The 9,474-nt window shown below is 31.7% G+C and overlaps 1 non-coding gene across 1 annotated transcript; it reads right to left on the reverse strand.

The window, feature by feature from the left end:
- Positions 1-3,324: 3,324 nt before the first annotated feature.
- Positions 3,325-3,397, reverse strand: TRNAT-UGU (transfer RNA threonine (anticodon UGU)). Its single transcript has one exon. It is a non-coding gene; the product is annotated as a tRNA-Thr (tRNA).
- Between the last annotated feature and the right edge of the window lie 6,077 nt (positions 3,398-9,474).

Genomic DNA, 9,474 nt, shown 5'->3' on the forward strand with positions numbered 1-9,474 from the left:
GACATGTACATAGGAATATCCGAAAAGACGTGATTTTTGTTACAGACTTTCCTGGAAGATTATTTCAGTCTAGTAAAATACTTTAATTCGATTCACTTATGTAATGTTGATACAGAGTGGTTTTCACAACATATACCAATAATTTTATCAGCACAAATCCAGCACAATACGATCTCCGTTCGACGCGTTTAGCACCCTAATAACATAGCCCACTATGTAGTTCGCTATGGCATTATAATGCCTAAGCGAATGGGGCCAGAGCCTAAATCGAATCGACGGGCAATCCGATCGATTTGTTTATGGCTCGAGCAGAAACCCACCATGAATATTTCACTTTCTGAACAGGGTGTACCGCCGCAGAGTTTTTCTCAATTATCCTCCCGGTCGCAGTAAATAACTTGTTCAAGGGAATGACCGATGTCCCTGTGTGTCGAGTAATGGCTCTCTTAAGTTCGCCACTGTTTTAGCAGGGATACCGTTAATGTCCGGTTCCAGGTTGTTACTTCTGACAAAGGGCGTGGGGGTGGGGGTGGAAGTTCCAATCAGAATACATGGATTACTATTAAAAGAAATCTATATACAAACAAATAGTCTAGTAGTACATTACGGCATAGTGAATAAAGAACGTGGTGTAACTTTAAAATATACAATTTATTCAGGGGCTAATATTTAAAAAAAATAGAATGATGTTGTGAATAAATAAAATTTGAAAAAACAAGAAGCTTATAATTTTAAGATCGTAAATCTAAATTAAGGTAGATGCCGTAATAGTGTATTACACTAAATTTTACCACTTAAAATATATTAAAATATAATTAATATTACATAAATACTATCCAAATTTTAATTGCTTTATAGAAAAAAAATATATATGTAAAAATCATACGTTTCAATGAAGGTTTTAGAAAAGCCTTCTTGATCAGCAAGGCGCCAGGGACATCGAAAGTTTTGAACCACGTCACGACACAGTGGATCTTGAGCCGTTGTACGGAATGGATGATTTCTGTTAACACTGGCTAAGAAAAAAATTGGCTTGAAGATGAAACAAATAGATTAAAAGTACAGCTAATAAATAATATACGAATTTCGGAGCTTGAGGTAAATAAACAATGTCCATAGTCTGTACACAGACAAGTTCTAAATTTACACAGTTAAATTAATTTAAGCCCTATCAGCTCCAATTAGTTTTAGAAAAGCACAATTAAATAGAGGAGCTTTTTTACACCCAAAGGCAGAGAGTTTAGGAATAAAAGCCAATGCTTCTCCTTAAAGAATTATTGTATATTATTTTAATTATATTTATTTTTGTGTATTAAAATAATACAATTATCGTTTTTGACTATCGTGACGCATTGGGGTAACCTGGCCTTAATTTAATTTTATTAAATAAAATAGGATTTTGATTCGAACTACAATTAATTGAGCAATAACTAGATAATTGTCTTTTAAGATATTTGAGACTACCGGAAACCCTATTTCAATTAAAAATACGGATCAATATATAAATGTCAATTACCATATTACTTACCTTAGGGTCTTATATATACAGTAAAGTGAGGTAAATACCATATAGTAAAGGCTATGAATTGTCTACAGGACAGCTTTGTTAAACTGCATTTGATGTACAAAATAAAAGTTTTGCTATTGGTGTTTTATTACAATACAATTATGCAGATCAAACAGATGTACATTTTCTAGGCATAAAGCAAAATATTTAGTGTCTGCTCATTAAATATATAGTTACAAATTTAGATTATTTATTTTTAAATATTTTAGTCACGCACCGCCTTTTGTGCGTCCTTGTATTATTCTCGCAAAGTCTATATATTTTCGGCTCAGGGACCACTAATAGCTTGGGCAGAGCTAAGCTTTCTCTTTCTCAAGGACGAGGGAATTTATTTGTAATCGGAAGGGCTTTATAAATTAACTAAATAAATATTTTTATAGAAAAAAATACTACGATAAATCAATGGTTATCAATACTCATTACTTATCTATTGAAAGGTTGTAGGTTAAAAACAGCACTTGAGTTTATATCGTATCTGCAAGATTACAATTAGCATTCATATATGTATCCTGATACTTTTTCTAGATTTTATAAAATTTTATAAAAAATAAAAATTGGAACATATGTATATTGGTGTCGACATATCTGAAAAGTACAATTGTTTAATGGTTCTAATTTTTTGTACTGCATTTTTTAGACATTACCCTAAAAATCTGAGACCAAAGCATAGGTTTGAATTAGAATTTATTTCTCTAATAAAACATAGCAAAATCAAACCAACGAATTGCATAATTGCCAATAAAAACTTCCAATAAGGTTTTCGAGCTTTATACGCCATAAAAGTTTAATTCGCAGCGCTCGTGAACAAAGGCCCGGTCGCGTAAACTAAATGGTCACTCGTTTCATTTGGTCAACTTGACGAATGGTAATGAGTTTTGTCCCGAATCACCTTAGCGGACCCTCGGGACGCTGGGGGCCACGGCTCCTTTGTCTGGAAACGAAGAGACGGCCCCGGGACCACCTGAATTATTGCTTTTCGCTCCCAGGGCTTAGCCACTCACTATAGCGCGATACGTGGAGAGTGTGTTCTTGTCATAAAAAAAGTTTGATGGCAACAGGAGACGAGGATACCAATTAGCAGTGGATTCATTATAGCAGAATATATTTTATTAAAATACGCTTTTTCTTGTAAAACATTTAAATAAAATGTGAATAATATAATTTAATGCTCATTTTTAAATATTTTAATGCACAACTCATTCGTTTTAATGCACACTATAAATAAAATATTGCTCAATATAATATTTTTATTGAACATCAATGCTAATTTTTTATTATTGCAATGCACACACAATTCGTAGTATGGAACAAAGTATTTATTTTTAATGCACATAACTCCTAAAACAATTCCGTATTAAATCAAACCCTTCATTAATTATTGGAAAATATCGTTCTCTCGTTCATCTGTTTTCATTTGAACTAGCTGTTATTTTTTATTGTAATTAAACGACATTTGTTTTTTAACCAATCTTTCTTTTGTCAGTGTTGCTCAATATGACATTTCATTTAAGTAAGGTTAAAGCTTAAAAAATGCGTGATCAATACTTTTCTAACACAAAATATACGTTCTAAAAATCTATGCATAAATTTGTTAAATTTGTTCATGGAAAAAAATAATTAAAATATAAATAACAATTGTATTTTTACCTGTACTCAGCTGTACCTTTGTAAGTTATATTTAATTGACATTAATATATAATAATATAAAGTAATCTGAAATATAAAATATAAATCAAAATAAAAACGAGCGAATCGTTTGCCCCCGGAGAGAATTGAACTCTCGACCCCTGGTTTACAAGACCAGTGCTCTAACCACTGAGCTACGGAGGCTGTTGTCTAAACGTTCAACATATGTTAACGGATTCATTGATATTATATAAATATTAATTATGGTTCAAATTAGGTTCAAGGTTAAATATGTCAGTGTTTCTTGGAATTATGTTGTATAGTGCCAACTTTCATTCCCTTAATTTTGATTTTTTCCAGTCCTCCTCAAGCTGACCCTAGCAGTTACTTAAGACCCTCACTAATTTCGAAGAACTCTCACCGTTTGATCTACGACGAAGTGAGTCTTATTAATTGCCATTGCTTGTGCCACCCCACAAAAAGCAGGGTAACGAATGTGTGAACGACAACAATCCCCTGTTGCCACCCTTGGACGAACTATTCCATATGGGTCGTTGTGTTTTAAAATCAGCTATGAGATATAAATGAATACATTTATTGTAGATTAAAATTCATATTGAATTCGAAACTACGTCTTATAAGTATTAGTTAATGATTTTGTGTTTCGAACAATATTCTGAACAGTTAAATTTAGATTCGATTATGTACTTTTTTGGTATTTCAATTTAAACTTCAGAACAAAATTTTTTTGGAACATTAAAGACCATCTCTGATCCATAAAAATCATTAAGTACATTAAATATATTTTTAGATGTATTTTAGATTTAATTTTTTTTTAAAGACATTAATTTGCAAAGACTTGCTAAAAGCTTATAATACTAACTAATTTATTATGGAAACAAAAGTTTATTAAACGGTATCCTATACTAGTTTTTAAGGATAAAAGCACAGTCCCTAAATGTCTCAGCCGTTCAAGTGTATTAAAACAGGTAGCAAACTCTAGATTTCATAGAATTATGACGTTTACGATTTTACCGATTTTCGAATCAATGCTAAGCAGATAGAGTCTAACAAGATAGTTTAGCCAATAATAAAAATATATAGTTTCGCTTTGAATCATCAGCATTAGCTAGTTGTTAAAGAGCTGAAAAAGACGTTGCACTTCTCCCAATTCTGAGTGGTTTTTAAGACTGAATAACTTATTTTTTAGAAGCTTCTTTCAGACACGTTAAAAAGTTTTTCAATACAACTTTGCTGAACTGAAACCAAGCAGAACTACGCCGAATATACCGAGGCGAGCCTTGAAAGACCGATGAAAGCAGTCAGTTGAATCTTAAGAGTTCAACACGTTCTTCGAGAAGACTCGGAGACTACCTTACGCAACATTATGGCGAAAAGAGACACGTATACAATTTAATTTTTGCAAATTAATTCTAAACTGTTGTTTTAAAAAGATATTGCGCACTTCTGAGACTATAATCGAATAATATATAAAAAGCACTATGAGTGTTTCTTTGTGTCGCATTTTGTATTCGAACACTGTAGGTAACGGTGAGTAAATTAAAACCTTTCACAAAGACAGATCGGTGTGTACTTTTAATTACGACCGGATGGACATCAATCTATTTCGCTGGACTAATGTAACTTTGCGAACTGAGCGCTTTAACCCCTTCGCGCCCGTGCGTTTAATTTGTTTAGTGCCGTTATATACTTTGAACGGTCCTGACCGGAAATAATTGTGATGTAATTGCGCTATGTTTTGACATACAGTCTTAAATAGTTTATTTATGTCTTAAATAAAAAATATATTAACACTTTAAACGTGTTTTTGCGTATCTAAAAATTATCAAGAAGCTCTCTTATGTCAAAGTTTATTTATGTATACTATAATTTAAAAATCTAATTATTTTCCGGTATAGATATATATTTTGCTCGATAACGAGGTCAACTCTTCAAGCAGTATCTGGACCGGGGAGGCACAGCGGCTAGCGGAAGAGTATTTACTCGAAAGACAGGTGACAAATGGTAATGACTTCGTCATGGTGAACTCTCTCACTTTATCTCCATCCATGGGGGCCCCCGTTCGGCCGCGGTTCACATTCCTGCCTCCTGACGGACACCGGTCGCCTTGCAAATGTGCTTAATACTATGTAACCCCAAATAGACACACACACTTACGGTCAATATATTTATTTATTTATTTACATATGTACATGTGTAGGACATAATAGCTTTATGCCAATGAAGCCTAATTTGCCCAGAAAAATATATACATATAAAAATATTTATATTACTGGATGCATCCATTAAAGTGAAAAGGGGCTTGCTGCCATTGCGGTATTGAAACCGATATTTAACAGCAAAATATTTTGTTTCCTTATATACAGTAAATTAAATCAGTAATTACATATACTTGCCTAGTATGGAGTAATATTAGTAATTGAATTTCTTAAAGCCATTTAAAATAAAGCAATAAAAATATTGTAAAACACATTTTTTATGTGAACCTTAAAAACTGTTTAGTAGGTTTTTAATAGCAACAAATAAAGTTCATTGCCACGATCATACCTGAAAATTCTATAAAAATATTAATATAATGTAGGTATTTTAATCTTATAGTGAAGCAGTTTCGTATGAATATCTTACCATCAGTAAGTGAATTAAATTAGTTGAGCAAACACTGCATAAGTACCTATAGACTATATACTATAAAAAGCGCTGCAGATGAGCAGATACTGTATTACAAAAACTTTGTTATATAGCAAAACACCTACACACTTTCTCGTCAATAAACGTATCGATTACGACCTTTTCCCGGCTCTCCCAGAAAGTTTTCCCGGAAGCTTCACGTCGTCGCCGGCGTCTGCTTCCTCCAATCTTTGATCGAGGGTAGGCGTCTTTAATGAGCTTCGCAGTTCTCCCTTTTGTTGTTATCCAGGGTGGCGCTGCGTGTCTTCCTGTGCGCGCGACGTGATCCGCAAACCAAGACGACGCCATTTCCGCTTCCCGTCCCGCTCGCCAAATCGTCCGTGAACCCAATACTTTCTAGGACATTTCCCAACAGTAAAATATACCCTAAATAAAATACAACCATAATCAAGTTTTTAAAAGTCAGATTCGGGCTGTTTACAGCTGTAAAGCTCACTGTTGATTAAAAAATCTGAAAGATCTGAATTCGAATCCTATTTGGATCGCAATATTTTTAAATTTCTATCGTATATAGGATATCATTTGAGTTAACACAGTCAGTTCAAGAGCTATCCATTTTATCATTATTCATGTTTACGCCTCTACTATTAGCTCTAAAGCACACGATACGGATATACGTTCGGTATACATAATTAATCCTGTTTATATTTAAAAAAAATTAGAGAAATAAAAATCATTACTGTATTTTTTATATTATTCAATCAATCGGAGTAATGCTAAGTATATAGAATATATATATATATATATATATATATATATATATATATCCGTATCGTGTGCTTTAAAACTAATAATATAAATTATGTATAATGACGAAATGGATAGCTCTCGAACTGACTGTGTTAACGCAAATATGGTATAGTAAAAATATATGAATCAATATTTTTGTTATAGTCAATTTTATATTTTTTAAGAATATGTGTGACGTATGTAGTAATATATGGAATATTTTGCATAAATTTTTGTAATACTTTTCGCAATTTTTTGCCAAAAAGATTTTTATTTGATGTTTGGTAGTTTTCTTAGGCAACATAAGAAAAGCGCAATATTTTAAATAAAAGATCAGTAACTTTTATATTAAACTTATTTTGCAATGAGGGAGGCTTAGTGCTCGCCCACTTATTTTTGCCATGGCCAATTGCAATAAAAGTTATTTAGTATAATTATTATTATATGGTCAATAAAAGTATTATAAGCGGTTAGTAAAATAAACTCGCCATATTGACAATATTACAACTAATTTTTTTTTTAATAAATACATATTTGAATTATCTCTATTCATCTACATTTATACACATACCTCGATTTACGTTTTTTAATACTCCAAATTAAATATATTTAGTTTCACACGCGTAACACAGTGATATACAATCAAATGAGTTAATGGTTTACTTTCACTTCTTATATTTGACTTACACTTGGAACCTCTCCCACTACCCATGTAGTGTGTCCTTTGTAGCTTTTTGGTGTGCACGCGATTCGCTGAATATTTGCTATATATATCAAAGAAGTGTTAAATGGTACACGTGAATGCTATTCTATCATTTTCTTACAAATTTAGTTCTATGCCTCGATTTACGCGATATTTTTCCGAACGTATTTATCGCGTAAATCGAGGGATGAGTGGATAAGAATTATATGCAAGCTTTTTGTGTAGCATATTATTTTTTCTGTTAAATTTTTTTTATTTAGTATATATTTAAGCAATATTTCAATAAAAAACAGATCTCTCGATAGTTACTGATAAAATATAATATCATAATTTCCTTTTAATTAAATAACTGTGTTAAAATTTAGGTGTCTTTTAATTAGGTAGTAAAAATGACATCTGCGTAAATTTAGAGCTTTTTAACTGAATTTTAGTTAATGTATGAAATATAAACTTATTTTAAAATTAAAAATATATGCCTAATTGATTGTTAGGTTTCTTGTTAAATATTTGTGATATTTTAGAACTACTAACATATAAAAATAATTTTGTCAAATAGTATGTTACACCAACAAACAGTTAGATATCGAGCACAAAGCGTGTATTTATGAACGTGTAATATTGATTATAAAATCAGTTGAAAATAATCTTAACGTTAGTAAAAATGAAACTACGGAAAAAATAATATTTATTAGTAAAAAAAAATTAAAAATGTGAAAAATAATTATCAATATTCTGTAGCAATTTTATGCTTAAAAATTCACTATTTTGTAAATTTATTAAATTCTATATTATACATATATTATATTTCAAAATGCTTGAAAAATTAAAAACATTTAAAAATATGTATTTTTATGAGTATTTTTATAAACAGTATCAATGAATATTATCTGTAAAATAAAATATCAGCTTATATTTTTGTCAAAAATGTACAATATTGTAAAGTTTCAAAACTTGAAGTCTCACATTTGAAGTATAAAAATTCTGGCTTTGTGTCTATGATAGCTTCAAGTTAATTTCGGCTTCGTTTCCTTGTCCTTCGTCATTTCAGCTTTCCGTCCTTCCAAATCGTCCATGAAGCAAATACTTAAGCTCCCAGAAAGCTCAGCAAAAGTATCCATATCCGCGTCCAATTTGTTTTTACGTCGCTCAAAATTTTAATCAAAACTCGATTTTAACTTTGGACCCGTCGGCCATGATTAACGAATTCCTCGGGCGCGCAGAAATTATTTAACGTGGCACCCCTATCCGGCCCACTCCCCCATAATAATGTTACCCTTAACACTGTTCAAAGAAACGGTGGTTAGCTGCTCTCACATCGCTGCGGCTACGCAACTTTCTAAGTTTTCTAAAACAAGGGGATAATTTTGTAAAGCTGTCCCTATCCGTCTTCTTAATGAAATCTTTCGGAAAATTCCACCCCGTAAGTCTGTTACAGTCGACGCTCAATACGAGCGAGCCACAGACGAAATACCGATTAAAGAGTGTCTATAGTACGGTGGGATCAAAAACTGTTTTCGTCTAGAAGTGGTATAAAGAGCTTCGGTTAGAGAGTGGGCGAATGTGGAGCAAAAGTTGATTTGACGACGTGCCAAGCGCGGGGGCGGAAAAGTTGCGTCTTAAGGGATGTTTTCATCTTTTGACGAATCTGTCTTGGTGTCTTACAATAATTTATTAACATGTTGATTAAATAAATAAAATTTATTTACAATATTATGGTATTATGAAAGGTGATGTATTATATTAGCATTCGTGTAAAATAATGTTAATATATTCCTAAATTTATGATTTTAAATATTTAAAAAAATATAAGTTTAATACTTTATTGCCGATTAGCGCTTTGTACAGTACGTTAATCCGTAGCGTCTTTAAATTTGACAATATTGTCTAGAGATCATATCCGTATTTGTTTGGTCATTCAACTTCAGTTTCCAAACTTTTTTAAAAACCAAATCTGATTATATCCTTAGATTTGTGTATTTTTTACACAAATTTAAACATTTTTTGATTTTTTATTAATTAAACATTTAATCTAAAAAAAATAATTGGTGACTGAAGCTAAATCACCTTTATATAAACTATATAAAATCTCGACTGCGACTGCGCGGACACAATTATATTGCTTTTGACGTGAATTTTTGCC

The sequence above is a fragment of the Plectrocnemia conspersa genome, unplaced genomic scaffold (assembly GCF_051122295.1).
Source record: "Plectrocnemia conspersa isolate PC_06_02 unplaced genomic scaffold, ASM5112229v1 ptg000004l, whole genome shotgun sequence".
Lineage (NCBI taxonomy): Eukaryota > Metazoa > Arthropoda > Insecta > Trichoptera > Polycentropodidae > Plectrocnemia > Plectrocnemia conspersa.